Genomic DNA, 16,085 nt, shown 5'->3' on the forward strand with positions numbered 1-16,085 from the left:
ATGTAGAAAAATGCAACTGGACCCATATTTGTCACCATGCACAAAACTCAAGTCCAAGTGGATCAAAGACCTCAACATAAAACCAGAGACACTAAGTCGGTTAGAAAAAAAAGTGAGGAAGAGCCTGGAACACATTGGCACAGGAGACAACTTCCTGAACAGAACACCAATAGCCCAGGCCTTAATGTCAACAATTAGTATATGGGACCTCATGAGGCTGAGAAGCTTCTGTAAGGCAGGAGACACTGTCAAGAGAACAAAGCGACAGCCTACAGACTGGGAAAAAATCTTCACCAACCCTACATCTGACAAAGGTCTAATATCCAAAATATATAAAGAACTCAAGAAATTAAACACCACCAAACCGAATAACCCAATTGAGAAATGGGGCTTGGAACTAAACAGAGAATTCTCAACAGAGGAGTATCAAATGGCTGAGAAACACTTAAAGAAATGCTCAACCTCCTTAGTCATCAGGGAAATGCAAATCAAAACAACTCTGAGATTCCACCTTACACCCATCAGAATGGCTAAGATCAAAAATTCAAGCGACACCACATGCTGGCGAGGATGTGGGGAGAGAGGAACACTCCTTCATTGTTGGTGGGAATACATACTAGTACAGCCACTTTGGAAATCTATCTGGTGCTATCTCAGAAAAATGGGAACAGGGCTTCCTCAAGACCCAGCTATTCCACTCCTTGGAATATAGCCAGAAGATGCTCCAGCACACAACAAGAAAATTTGCTCAACCATGTTCATAGCAGCCTTATTCATAATAGCCAGAACATGGAAACAGCCTAAGTGTCCCTCAGTAGAAGAATGGATAAAGAAACTGTGGTACATTTACACTATGGAATACTACTCAGTTCAGTTTGTTTTTTTTCAACCTAGGAGCCCCTGTCCAGGGAGTCACTATGCACACTAGGTGGCCCCTTCCATTTTAATAGTTATTCAAGAAAATGGCTTGCAGAGAGGCACACAGCCCAGTCAGATGAAGGCTATTGTTCAATGGAGGGTCCTTCTTCTCAAGTGACTCTACTTTGTGTCATTTGACACAAACTAACCAGCAAATACCATGTAGACTTTTCTTTAATTATATGAAGACTATTATAATAATGTTAATATATAAAATCAAAACACAAAATTGTGTGTACAACATTGTTTCAATAGTATAGCACACATAAATGAAATGTCCTAAAGTAGCATACATAATTACTTCTGTCTGAATTAAAAAATATTCTTGTTCTTTTTTTCTCTAAAACCTACTTTATTTGGGGTTCTTTAAATGCTTATACCTCCCTTCCAACCCACCTACTCTAGATAGGAGAGAAAGGAGGTTAATGGGAACGGGAGAATTAGACCTTGTTGAATTCAGTTCCTGAGAGCGATTCCCCTGGTGTAGTTGGCAGAATTTCAGCAGACCAGCAATACCACCAAAGCTGCTGTGGGAACCTGGGACAGCAGCCAGACCTCAGATCAGCTGCAAAAGCATTCTCTGGAGTGGTCTTCTCTTGGATAGATGAACAGTCAAACAATACCAAGACACCCCCAGGAGATAGTTTGACTTCTAAGTGGATTAACCTCACCTGTTCTCTCACAAATCTGTTCCCCATCCCACACTTGGGATCAAAACAAAAACATGTTTACATCCAATACCTATCCCACACTTGGGACCAAAACAAAAGTATGTTTACATCCACTACAGCTAAGTATTAATTTTGCAATGATAAAAATAGACAAAGATCATTTATGTTCAATTATTCAAAAATTATTAGAATGAATTACTTGAATAATAATAGTGAAAAGGCTCTTTTGTGTTTTTATGCAATAGCGAAATCATTCCTATCAATTTTCTGTTTCCCAGAACAATGTATACTGTTCACATAGTTATTTGTACAAAGTTGGAATAAGACTGATTACAAGCCCAGCCATATGACCCCATACACATCACTGTTGATTAACTGGCCCTTTTAGGTCACTGCACAAAGAATTTTCCATGTCCTCTAATTTCACACAATGAGTGTCATTTAAATATATACATTTGTGAGAATTTCAATTCTGCTTGAAGAGGCATTCTATAAACATGCTCAATATTCAATTTTAGGTTGAAGATAATGGATAGCACCTCTTCAGGGACATGGTGTTCCACATGAAGACAAAGACAATATATTGCTTTTCACTGGCTTTAATTGGAAAGGACCTTTTTGCATAAAAAGACTACCTTCATTTGAATTCCCTTTGTATTTGTGTCACACCGGTTGCTTTATATGCTCAAGAATCTGCTGATAGATCATCTGTCCCTGTTTGATAGATATATATTTCAGATGCAGATCTATTTTTTTAATGAACAAAAGGTCAAGGGTCTTTTTTAAGCTGCTTCCTAGGAGATAGAATGGGGCCCCTAATGCTCAGAGGGCCCCTTCATGCATCAAATTGATGCTGATTTACAGGCAGTTAATATATTTTGTTCAACCATTTGGCTAGATGTAGATAGTTTAAGCTTGCATACTCTCCTCAAATGAGTTCTGTAATCAAGGAGGTCTCTCTCTCTCTCTCTCTCTCTCTCTCTCTCTCTCTCTCTCTCTATATATATATATATATATATATATATATATATATATATATATATATATATATCTTGTAGTGCTAAGGATGGAACCAAGGGCCTTGAAAAAATTAGGCCAGCACTCTGCTTGCCACTCACCTACAAGAGTCTCCCCAGCACAAGAGACAGTTTCCAAGACACTGGATCTGTAGCCTGTTGGGTGTTAATTGGCAAGAAGTAGCACATCCTCTTTCCTGGTTCTCACTCCCACATCAGGAATTGACAAATATGATTTTGAATCCCTGAACATTTTGCCTGTATCTCCTGAGTTCTGAGATTACAAGGCCTGGTTATCTGGTGCTTCAGATCAAGCTTCAGGCTTCAGGTATGCTAGGCAAGCGCTGTAGGATCTAAGTTACGCTCCTATGCCCTTTTCAGTTTCTCACTCCTTGTCTATCTGCATTATGTCCTACCTTTGGATTCTATTCAAACTTTCCAGCTCCCTGTGCATGTTACATTTTCTTTCTGAACTCCATGACTAGTCTCAGGCCTGACTCTGGTTTTATTCTGCTTTCAATCCCTTATGATCTTGACCTCCAGCCCTTCCCCCTCACACTATCCACACAGAGCTCTAGCTGGATTCCAACATCTGCTGAAATTAGCCTACTTCAAATAAACAAATAATTGAGAGTTGAAAAGAGATACGTGGATGCTCAACAACAAACTAACATGTAACATTATCCAGAGAGTCCAACTAAATTAGAGCTTATTTTTCCCACATCAGTAAGGAAGTATATAATTTGAAAACATTTAAAAGAAATCAGTCTCCTCTCTTGTGCTGAACACTAAATAATATCCTATCTATAGAACAATGTTACACAGTTTAGTTTACCCATTTTTAACTATTAAGTGTGAATAAAGAGTACAAGGTTTTTTGGTAAAAGACAAAACTCAGCATCCTATAAGTTAAAGTTAATCATAGATCAATGAAATTTGGGAAAATTAGGATACAAAAGAGTCTTGGATACCACACCATGGTTAAGGCATGCTACTCTTTAATGCTTACTAATATGGAATGTTCTCTCAGTTTTAGATGACTGTTATTAATTATTGGTCAGGCCCAGAAGTACTAAAACACCAGGGCTCATGTCTCTCCTTTCCCAAGGCCTATGTATGCCTGGGGATTCGGCAATATCCCCTCAGTGGTGTCAGCAATGTTTACTTCCATTTTCTCTTAACCCCACACAACTAAGAAGCTAATTATGTTTTCCAGGCAGGGTGGCCCTTGCTCTTTCGGTCTTCATGATTGAGATAACTGGAACTTACTTGCATTTTCCAGCCAGAAACCATGTAGTTAATGCTTTCAATATGGAAGCATTCTGGTTAAAGCACTGAGTCAAATTTAAGAGAGTTATCAAGTCCTCGGAACTAAAGTATAAACAGAGGGCAATTTTCAGAATTCTTAAGTCCTTCTTCCTGGCTCGGAAATCTTTTCCTGAAGCTGACATTAGGCAGGGCTCAGTCATTTACCTTGAGGCACCAAGTGAAGCTCTGCAGGAAATTAGCTTTTGTCTTGGCTCACCCTGAGTTTTCCCCTTAGTTAATCACTGAGAATCCTAATTTTGGTATTCTAAGGTTAAGACTAGTTGAGCCACAGAATCCTGTAACTTAGTATTTGGCATCAGTCGGGGTGACCATCACAAAATAATGTTTGTGAAGGATTTTGAGGCGGTAGGCAAAGCAAGAGACAGGGAACATAAGGTGTTCAAGCACATTTAAGACCATCTAAGGGAGTAGCACACGATTTCTTGCCATACTCAGCTCTTCCTTGGCACAGAGTCAGGCCATTGTGTCCCCACTTTTATTTGCATGTGTAGGCATGGAAACAAGAGAGGTGCCTATTTAAAATATACTTTCAAGTAGTTTATAAAAATTCAAAGCTTCTGCTAGAATTTCACTACTTTTTTTTTCTGATGTTAGGGTTTAAACCCAGAGTGCTGCATAGACAGGCTAAGCAACAACTTTACTGCTGAGTGACCGACCGCCCCTGTCCTTGGTCACATGTTCAAAAAGCTGACTGTGTTCTTTTCAGAACTTGAAAGACTTAGTACATACTTACAGATCTTATTTGTTCACCATTCATTTACAGATGATGCTGTAGTCTAGTCAGTTCTCTGTCGGCCTTTATTTCTATTTTCACAACATGTCCAATAGTAAACACCATCAAAATTGGAGGCCAATCTTTTTTATCGAGTTACATTTGATTTCAAAACTGGAAGAGAGGAAATAATGAGAATTGTTATACACATATAATTTAATACAGAGCTCTGTATGGCAGAAGGTGAATGCTAAAGATAGTCAGAAAAGCATAAAAAGTCAATGCTACACAAGACAGTTTCTCTTTTTTTTGTCTTCAATAGTGCCTAGTCTTCATGCCCCCTAGGCAAGCATTCCACCAGTGACCTACACCACAAGCCCCGAAACAGGTACTTTTCACTATGAACTAGAATGGAAAATAGGTAACAAAACAAACAAACAACAACAACAATCCCCCCCAAACAAAATAAAAACCTTGATACATCTTATTTGATTGATGTGTAGATGCAACTAGTCCCTCATGAAGACCATTATATGTAAATTTGCAATTTAGATGTTAACAAAGCATACCCCTCACTCTTTTCCTTTCCTTTCCTTTCTTTTGCTTTGCTTTGCTTTCCTTCATTCCTTTCTTTTTTCTTTTCCTCTTCTCTCTCTTTTTCTCTCTCTCTTTTATTTCTGACATGTACTTAAGGTTGCCTTCAAATTCCTGATCCTCAGGGCCTGTGCTCTATCCTCAGTAGTGCTAGGATTGCAAACACGACCCAATGCACCTGGATATGACTTTACTATCACTGAAATATTGCTGCTGAAATTATTGTGATGCATCATTTCTAATAAAATACATTCTACTCAGTGTGGTGCATATGTTGCAGATTTAAACTAAGTTGGGATTTAAAACCATTAATTTATATAGTTACAAATAACCTGAGGGGCTGGACACGGTAGTGCTTGCCTGTAACCCTAGCACTTGGGAGGCAGAAGAAGGCGGATCTTTGTGAGTTTGAGGCCAGCTTGGTCGACCCAGCAAGTCCAGGATAGCCAAGTCTATACAAAGAAGCCCTGTCTCAAAAAAAACCTCCAAAACAGACAAACAAAATAACTTAATGGAGAAGAAAGGAGCTTGTATTTACAAGTATCAGTAAGCAATGCGGGTTACAAGTCTATGGACATAGCTCAGCATTTTATCTCCAGTTGATAGTAGATAACATATAGTGAGATTTCAAATAAATGGAGTTCCATTTGGTATGTGTGCTGTGTGAAAAATATTCCCAGGCTTAGAAGACCACCTGAAAGTAATCCTGAAAAAAAAAACATTAAAAATACATTTGGTTTACTTTATTCAAAAGTTTGTTTATCATAAGCAATAAAATAACCACAATGAAAAACGATCCAACGAAGGTTTTATCACTAACCAAAGTAATTAGTAAGTCCTTTTTTTCTTACATGGAAGTAATAGAAGATTTGATATGAGAAAGAAGAAACCTCAAAGTTGGCCTTTAACAGTTTTCAGGAAACACTATGAAAATTTCCATATCTTCTTTCACTGTTCTTTGTCAGTCTTATAGAATCTGTCAGCTGTAACAAGAACCACAGGCCTAAGATCTTTCTCATCTACTCAAAATGGTTCACTGATGTTCTAATTAGATATTACTCCCTGTGGCTTCTAAAGTCTTATATTTACTCTTTTAAATTGCAAACTATTTTTTAATTTAAAAAGATGGAATCTGTTTTGAATACAAAGCAAATTCAGAAGTTGCTACACTTTCAATTAGGTAATTGTAAGCACAATTAGCTCCCGGCTGTTTATTCTGAAATAAGAGCTGCTTGCCTATGTCAGTAATTATTTATACATAAAATTTTGCACTTTTGAATTTTGGCAATTAATTAAATCATGCAGTTAAATTATGCATGATAATTGGGCATGAAAGAACAAAATGCAAATAGAGAAATCAGAAAAGGCATATCTTATAAAGGATGGGCAGCTGTCTGGTGCCTTTTCAGGGAATTGATACAGTTAAGGTGAGAGATTTGTTGATGAGAAATTTCTCTGCCTGTACTGTTGCTCCCAGAAATCTTTGAGGTGCAAGGTAGATTTGCGGGTCTTTAAGAAATCCATACATTTCTCTCTGAAAATTCACTAATGAGGGGATTATGGACCAGATCCTTAGCTCTGTCCATTTTCAAGGGAGACATAATTTAAAAGTTCTGGTGAGGAAGGAGGAGCACGCTGAATGTTTTCCTTCTCTATGGTCTACTGCTGTAACCCTCATAGTCAAATACAAAATGCAGACTTCCCATAGATCTGCCTATAGTAGATTTCTGGACATTGATCATATAGACTATGATTGTCTTCCATTCTTTTATAGAGTCCATAAGGAATTTAAAATTTGCATTTATTAATGTGTGTTCACATGAAAACATACACACACATCAAGGTGTGCCTTTGGAGGTCACAGGATAACTTGAAGGAGTAGATTTGTTCTTTCTGCCATATGAGTTCCAGAGATTGAACTGGGGTCATTCTTCTTGGTGGCAGATGCCTTTATCCACTGAGCCATAATGTTGACTTTAGAATTTTTCTGAGACAGGGTTTCTTATTGTTTCCAAGGTCCGAGGATAACATTGAACTTGTTTCAGATTATTTTGCCTCTATCTCCTAAGTGTTTGGATTATAGGTATGCATGTATGTCTGGTTCTGTGGTGCTAAGAGTGGAACCCGAGGCATTGTGCATGCTAGGTAATCATTCTACCAACTGACCTATGTCCTAATCCCAGTTTCAGAAGATTTTCTGTGGATTTGGTTGTGCCACTACAAATAGTTTTAGTTATCAAATCCAAATTTGATGTCATATTATCTTCAGTGATTACACTGAAATGATCTCTTTCGAATGATGCTAAATAAAATGTTGAGAGAGGGAATTTCTGAGTTGCTTCTGACCATAGGGACGCGCACGCACACGCGCGCGCGCACACACACACACACACACGTGCATGCATGCACACACCTCTAAACAAAACAAAAAACAAAGACTAGAATTTTTCAAATGGTGTACCAGTTCATCTTACTAGCAAAATGGGGAACTTGGAGACTTTGGTAGAAGTTCGTTTGATACATTGATTATTGTATTTCAGATTTTGATTTTTTGTTTAAGTTTTAGGACTGAGTCTCATATAGCCCAGGGTGGCTTTGAACTTGCTATGTTGTTTAGGATTACTTTGCACTCCTGATCCTCCATAGTCCTATTACTGTACTTGTTTACTACTATGCCGCCATAGCACATTTCAAATGAAAATATTGACAATGTACTTTCAAATGTCATTAGAATCAACTGGAGACAATTGAGGTTAGTCACCAGCCTGAGTTGATGTCAAACTTTGTTGATTTACTGCTTTGCCTAGAGAATTTTGAAAACAATATACTTACACATTGAGATAAAACTGTCTATCACTTGCATTAAAAAAAATTAACTAAGTTATCTATTCACTTTATGTCTCAATTGCAGCTTCCCTTCCTCCTCTCCTCCCAGCCCCTCCCTCTCACTTCCCCTGACCCCTTTCCTCTCCTTTTCTCAAGAAAGGAGAGGCCTCCCATTATCATCAGCCACCACAGGCACATCAAGCCATAGCAAGTCTAGGTGCATTCTCTTCAACTGAGACTAGATAAGGCAGCCAGGCAGGGGAAAGGGACCCAAAGGCAGGCACTGCAGTCAGAGAAAGCCCTGCTCCTGCTTTAGGGAGTCCCACATGGAGACCCAGCTGCACATATATGGAGAGGGCCTAGGCCCATCCCATTCACACTCACTGGCTGGCAGTTCATGAGCCCCCATGGGCTCTGATTATTTGACTTTGCAGGTTTCTTTGTGGTGTCCTTCAACTCTATGTCTCCCTCAATTCTTCCGCTCCCTTTTCCACTGGATTCCCCAAGCTCCACTCAATGTTTGACTGTGGGCCAAACATTTGTTAGGTGAAGGCCCTCTGAGGATGGATGCCCCTAATTGCAAGTATAGCACAGTATCATTAATAGTGTCAGGCAGAGGTGGGCTCCCTCTTGTGGCATGGGTCTCACGCTGGCCCAGTCATTGTTTGGTCCCTTTTCTCAAATTCTGCTCCATCTTAATCCCTGCACATCCTGTAGGCAGGGAAATTGTGGGTATAAGGTTTTGAGACTGCGTTTGCATCTCACTCCCTGTATTGGAAATCTTGTTTGGTTACAGCAGATGGCCATTTCAGGCTCCATATCTCCCATTGCTAGGAGTCTTAACAAGGGTCATCCTCATAGATTACTGGGAGTTTCTATTGTTCTAGGTTTTTTAGCTCATCCCAGAGATGCTCCCTCCAATCCACTTGTCTCTCCCAGTACTCTCCCTCCATTGTCCCCCAGCTTGATCTCTCCTGTTCCCAACTCTACCCTTCCTCTTCTTTTTATTTTCCAACCCTGTGTCTATTTTATTTCCCCTTCTGAGTGAGATCCAAGCATCCTCCCTTGCATCCTCCCTTTTACTTAACTTCTTTGGTTCTGTGTGTCGTACTGTGGTTATCATCTACATATGACTAATATCCACTTATAAGTGAATACACATCATCCATGACTTTCTGGGTCTGGGTTACTTCCCACTTGCCTACAAATTTCATGATGTCATTGCTTTTAGTAGCTGAGTAGTATTCCATTGTGTAAATGTACTGGAGTTTCTTTATCCATTCTTCAGTTGAGGGACATCTAGACTGTTTCTAGATTCTGGCTATTACAAATAAAGTTGCTATGAATATAGTTGAACAAATGTCCTTGTTGTATGGTAGAGCATCTTCTGGGTATATGCCCAGGAGTGGATTAGCTGGGTCTTGAGGTAGCACTATTCCCAGTTTTCTGAGAAAGCACCAGATTGATGTCCAAAGTGGTTGTACAAGTTTGCACTCCCACCAGCAATGTGCTGTCATTTGAGTTTTTGATCTTAGCCATTTCAATAGATGTAAGATGGAATCTCAGAGCCATTTTTGATTTGCATTTCCTTGATGAGTAAGGATGTTGAACATCTAAGTGTTTCTCAGTCTTTCGATATTCCTTTGTTGAGAATCTCTATTTAGCTCTGTACTCCATTTTTTATTTAGGTTATTTGGTTTGTTGGTGTTTAATTTATTGCATTCTTTATATATTTTGGATATTGGTGCTGTGTGGGATGTAAGGTTGGTAAAGATCTTTTCCTAATCTGTACGTGCAGTTTTGTTCTGTTGAGAGTGCCCTTTGCCTTACAGAAGCTTTTAAGTTTCATGATGTCCCATTTATTAATTGTTGATCTTAATGCCTGAACTGTTGGTGTTCTTTTCAGGAAGATGTCTCCTGTGTCAATGAGTTCAAGGGTCTTTCCCAATTTCTTTTCTATGAGATTCAGTGTCTTTGATTTTATGTTGAGGTCTTTAATCCACTTGGACTTGACTTTTGGGCAGGGTGATAAATATGGATCTATCTGCATTCTTCTACATGAAAATATCCAGTTAGACAAGCACCGTTTGTTGAAGATGCTTTCTTTGTTTTTCCATTGTGTGATTTTGGCTTCTTTGCGAAAACTCAGGTGTCCATAGTTGTGTAGGTTTATTGTTGGTTTTCTATTTGAATCCATTGATCAACCTGTCTGTTTTTAGGCAAATACCATACTTTTTTTTTTTTTTTTTTTTTTTTTTTTTTTTTTTTTTTACTATTTCTCTGAAGTACAGCTTGAAATCAGAAGTGGTAATAACTCCAGAAGTTCTTTTATTGCATAGTACTGTTTTAGCTCTCTTGGATTTTTTATTTTTCCACATGAAGTTAAGAATTGCTCTTTCAAGGTCTATAAAGAACTCTGTTGGAATTTTGATGGAAATCTCATTGAATCTTTAGATTGCTTTTGGTAGGATAGCCATTTTTACTATGTTAATTCTGTTGATTCAAGAGCATTGGCTATCTTTCCATCTTCTGATATCTTCTTCAATTTCTTCCTTCAGAGACATGAAGTTCTTGTCATAAATGTCTTTTTCTTTTATATTATTTGTGGCTATTGACAAAGGTGTTGTTTCTCTATTTTTTTTACAGTTCATTTATCACTTATATAAAGGAGGACTACTGATTTTTTTTAGTTAATTTTATATCCAACCACTTTTATGAAGGTGTTTATCAGCTGCAGGTGTTCTCTGGTAGAATTTTGGGTCTCACTTATGTATACTATTATATCATCTGCAAATAGTGATACTTTGGCCTCTTCCTTTCCAATTTGTATTGTCTTGATCTCCTTTAGTTGTTTTATTGATCTAGCTAGAACTTCAAGCACTATATTGAATAATAGGTATGGAGAGAATGTGCAGCCTTGTCTTATCTCTGATTTAATAGAATTATTTTAAGTTTCCTCCATTTAACTGGATGTTGGCTATTAGTTTGCTGTATATAACCTTTATTGTGTTTAGGCATGTGCCTTGTATTTCTGATCTCTCCAAGCCTTTTAATGTGAAATGTATTGGGTTTTGTCAAAGACCTTTTTAGCATCTAATGACATGATCATGTGATCATGTGGGGTTTTTTCCCATTTTGTTTTATGTGATGGATTATAGTAATGGACTTTCATATTGTTGAACCATGCCTGCATGCCTGGGATGAGGCCTACATGATCATGGTGGGTCATGTTTTTGATCTGTTCTTGGATTCAGTTTGTGAGTATTTTATTGAGTATTTTTGAGCCAATGTTTGTAAGGGAGATTGGTCTGAAATTTTCTTTCTTTATTGAGTCTTTGTGTGTTTTAGGTATCAGGGTGACCGTTGCCTCATAGAATGAGTTTGGTAATACTCCTTCTGTTTCTATTTTGTGGAATAGTTTGAGGAGTATTAGTTTTAGCTCTTCATTGAAAGTCTACTAGAATTCTGCATTAAAACCATCTGGCCTAGGGCTTATTTTAGTTGGGAGATTTTTAATGAATGCTTCTATTTACTTAGGGGCTATAGGTCTGTTTAAATGTTGTAGCTGATCTTGATTTAATGTTGGTAAGTGATACCAACAAGAAAGTAAACATATCCTTTAGATTTTCCAATTTCATGAGGTACAGGTTTTTAAACTAAGATCTAATGATTTTTTGGATTTCCTTAGTATCTGTTGTTATGTCTCCCTTCTCATTTCTTATTTTGCTAATTTGGATATTGTCACTCAGCCTTTTAGTTAGTTTTGGCTAATGGTTTTTCTCTCTTCTTGATTCTCAAAGAACTAGCTCTTTGTTGTGTTGATTCTTAGTATTATTTTTAATTTATGGATTTCATCCCTAAGTTTGATTATTTCCTGCTCTCTACCACCCTTGGATGTATTTGCTTTTTTTGTTGTTGTTGTTCTAGAGCTTTCTTGTGTGCTTTGAAAGTGATAGTATGGGATCTCTCCAATTTCTTTATGAAGACAGTACTGTGAACTTTCCCCTTAGCACTGCTTTTACTGTGTCTCATAAATTTGTGTATGTTGTACCTTCATTAAGGATTCCTTTGTGACCAAATATGTGAGCAATTTTGGAGAAGGTTCCATGAAGTGCTGAGAAGAAGGTATATCCTTTTCTGTTTCGGTAGAATATTCTGTAGATATTTGTTAGGTCCATTTGATCCATAACATCAGTTAGTTTCATTATTTCTCTGTGTAATTTCTGTCTCAATGACTTGTTCATTGGTGAGAGATAGCTATTGAAGTCTCCCACTATTAATGTGTGGGGATCTGTGTGTGATTTAAGCTCTAGTAATGTTTCATTTATGACTGTGGATGCCCTTGCATTTGGGGCACAGATGTTCATAATTGAGATGTCATCTTCGTAGATTTTTCCTTTGATAAGAAGGAAATGTCCTTCTTCATCTCTTTTGATTAATTTTGGTTGAAAATCTATTTTATTAGACATTATTATGGCTACCCCAGGCTGCTTCCTGGGCCCATTTGCTTGGAAAACCTTTTCCTAGCCTTTTACTCTGAGGTAATATCTACTGAGGTGTGTTTCTTGTATGCAGTAGAATGATGGGTTCTGTTTTCACATCCATTCTCGTAACCTGTGTCTTTTTATTGTGAAATTGAGTCCATTGATGTTGAGGGATACTAATTACCAAAGATTATTAATTCCTGTTATGTAGATGTTGCGGGTGTGTGTGTGTGTGTGTGTGTGTGTGTCCCTTGTGTCCCTTCTTTTGGTTTTTCTGGTATGGGATATATTTATTTTCTGTGTTTTCTTGAGTGTAGTTAATTTCCTTGGGTTGGAGTTTTCATTCTAGTATTTTCTGTAGGACAGGGTTTTTGGATAGATGTAATAGTATCTTTTATTCTCCATCTGTCTCCTGTCATCTTTTGAGACTTACTGATGAATCAGCTCACCCTTTTCTAGTTCTTTCTGAACTCTGGCTTTAACTGCCTCTGCTTGAACTCATGACCACACTCAACTCCACTGCACTGCATTCAATGCACTAACTGCATGAACTTAACTGTATTCAACTGAACTGACTTGTAACTGACTGAACTTAACTAAACTGATTGCTCAACTGAACTGCCAGAACTAAATGAACTGTGATTGCACTGCCTCTCAACTGACTCACTGCACTGCCTCTCAACTGACTCCACACTGACTGCCAACTGACCTCAACTCAACTTCCATAATTGCATCTTCCTATGCTCTCTTTGTACTGCTCTTAAATTGCTTCTTTTCATGTCTGGTCTCATGAGAGTTGGGTTTTTCCTATCTCTGACTCATTCTGTCAAATCTTTCTCTTATTCATTACTTTGTCAGCCCCTCAGTTAGACATCATTTTCAAACATGGGTGCTTCCTTCTATAACTAACTTTACCTTTTCTGTTAGGAATTAAAGGTGTGTACTAAGGGCATGTCTGTATTCTAGCCAGATCATACTGAAATTCAGGGAGCTTTTGCATTCCAGCTAGATCACATAGACCTAGAAGGTCTGTGATATGATTCATTGCCAGAGCAGGCATTTTGCAAGATTAAATTTCCTCTACAGATAGATTATTTAAATGTGGTTTTGTCATGGAGTATCTTGTTTTCTTCCTCTATGGTGATAGAAAGGTTTCCTGAGTATAGTAGTCTGGGCTGGCATCTGTGGTCTCTTAGAGACTGCATGACATCTGCCTAGGCCCTTCTTTTTTTCATAGTCTCTGTTGAGAAGTCAGATGTGATTCTGATAGGTTTTTATTTGTTACTTGGTCTTTTTCTCTTGTGGATTTTAATATTCTTTCTTTGTTTTATACATCATTATGTGGCAAGAGGATATTTTAGGTCCAATCTATTCAATATTCTATAAGTTTCTTGTACATTTATAAGCATCTCTTTCCTTAGGTTAGGGAAATCTTTGATTTTTGTTGAAAATGTTTTCTGAGCCATTGAACTAGTAATCTTCTCCTTCTTCTATTCTGATTATTCATATGTCTGGTCTTTTCATAGTGTCCCAAGTTTCCAGGATATTTTGTGTCAGAAACTTTTTAGATTTTGACATTTTATTTAACCAGTGTATCCATTTCTTATATAGCACCTTCTACACCTAAGATTCTCTCTTCCATCTTTTGCATTCTCTTAGTTGCTGTTCTCTTCCCTAGGCCTTTAATCTCCAGGATTCTCTCAGTTTGTGTTTTCATTATTGCTTCCATTTACATTTTTAGGTCTTGAAATGTTTTGTTCACATTCTTCACTAGGTTGCTTGTATTTTCCTGTATTTCTTTAAGGGATTTATTCATTTCTGCTTTTTTTTTTTGATATTGAATTTTTTTCTTTTAAAATTTATTTATTCTTGTTACATCTCAATGTTTATCCCATCCCTTGTATCCTCCCATTCCTCCCCCCCCCCATTTTCCCATTATTCCCCCCCCCCTATGACTGTTCCTGAGGGGGATTACCTCCCCCTATATATTCTCATAGGGTATCAAGTCTCTTCTTGGCTACCTGTTGAAAAATATGGAAGGCTTCACGAATTTGCGTGTCATCCTTGCGCAGGGGCCATGCTAATCTTCTCTGTATCATTCCAATTTTAGTATATGTGCTGCCGAAGCAAGCACCATTTCTGCTTTTAAAGGCCCTTCTCACCTTCATAATATTGTATTAAGGTCGTATTATTTTGCTTTGGCTGTGTTAGGATATCCAGGGCTTACTGTTGTAGGATAGCTGGGCTCTGGTAATGCCATATTGACCTGTGCTCTCCTTCAATGCATATAACAAGCCCCTCAGAAACAAAGTTGCTGACCTTACTTTGATATTAAAGCCCGTTTAGTGACTGACCTGTTTGTCTAGAGGATGGCCTTGGCATTGTGGTGAAAAAGTTCTTTATTGATGATGAGGCATTAGTGTATACTTTCTTCATTATGACCAACATGCTGATGCTGAATGCAAGTTGGTTCTCCACCTTGAAACTCTGAAGACCCTTTAAGATCAGTGCAAACCCATCATTTGAACCCCACTGGAAACACTCAGCTAGTGTCTCAGGGTCTAGAAAACAGGAGAGTGCCTGGGATGGCAATTTATGCCTGAAAGCCAGAAGATGTTTTTTTTCTCTCTCTCCAATCCATTTGGAGAAGCTTTTTTTTTTTTTGCTTACCACCTCCATCATCTGAGGATGTTGGTAGAGGAATTATCCACCTTAATGAGCATCTTGGGAGGATATAGAGTTCATAAATGCCAGAAGGCTTCAACCAGAATCATTGGTACTAGTCTGAGACCAGCTAGAGTAAACTACAATGTTACAGTTACTTTTGTTCTTTCTTTGCTAGCTCCTTTCTTTTTGGCTCCTTTCTCCTAATTATAATCAGTAGGTAACCACCTTAATTGTTCCAGAAAGTATTAATGGTACTTTGTATTTTGTTGTTAAGATAAGTTTCACTATACTATCTTTGCTGTTCTAGAACTTGCTGTGTAGACAAAAATGTGTAGACAAAACTGGCTTCAAACTTACTGATCTTCCTATATTATATCTCTGTAGAACCACACCTGACAACATTTGTTGGTATTATTCCTTTGAGCTTGTTTCCATTTTTAGGTATACTTTGAATTCCAATGTTCATTTGAGGCTCTTACCAGAATATTGATTGTGTAAGTTAACCTGTAAGCCCCACCCAGCCAAGGACCAGGCAATTTCCTGGAATGCTGAGAGTTATAGTTCTTGGAAAATAACAAAGCCACATGAAAAAAATATGGTGGCTGTATGGGTTTGTCCTTAAATCCTTAACTAGCCTCTATAAAATATGTTTCAAGGCCACAGCTGGAAATTCCAGAGAGTCATCATGACCAAAACCCATCTTGGTCAGTATTTAAAGCTTGCTTCAAATTTGGCTCAAAATAGTAGAATTGAATTTTCTCTGGAGCCCTGCAGTCCTACAGTGAGATAAGAAAAACCATTCCACCCCCAAATCTGGAGCTAGGCTCTCCATACCGGCTTCCTGAGTGACCCCCCCATCTGCTGGTAG

At 38.0% G+C, this 16,085-nt stretch overlaps 1 non-coding gene across 1 annotated transcript; it reads right to left on the minus strand.

Annotated features, from left to right (window-relative positions):
• Positions 1 to 14,577: 14,577 nt before the first annotated feature.
• On the minus strand, positions 14,578 to 14,684 carry LOC127186123 (U6 spliceosomal RNA). Its single transcript, XR_007830352.1, has one exon. It is a non-coding gene; the product is annotated as a U6 spliceosomal RNA (small nuclear RNA).
• Positions 14,685 to 16,085: the final 1,401 nt, after the last annotated feature.

Source organism: Acomys russatus, chromosome X (genome assembly GCF_903995435.1).
Source record: "Acomys russatus chromosome X, mAcoRus1.1, whole genome shotgun sequence".
NCBI lineage: Eukaryota > Metazoa > Chordata > Mammalia > Rodentia > Muridae > Acomys > Acomys russatus.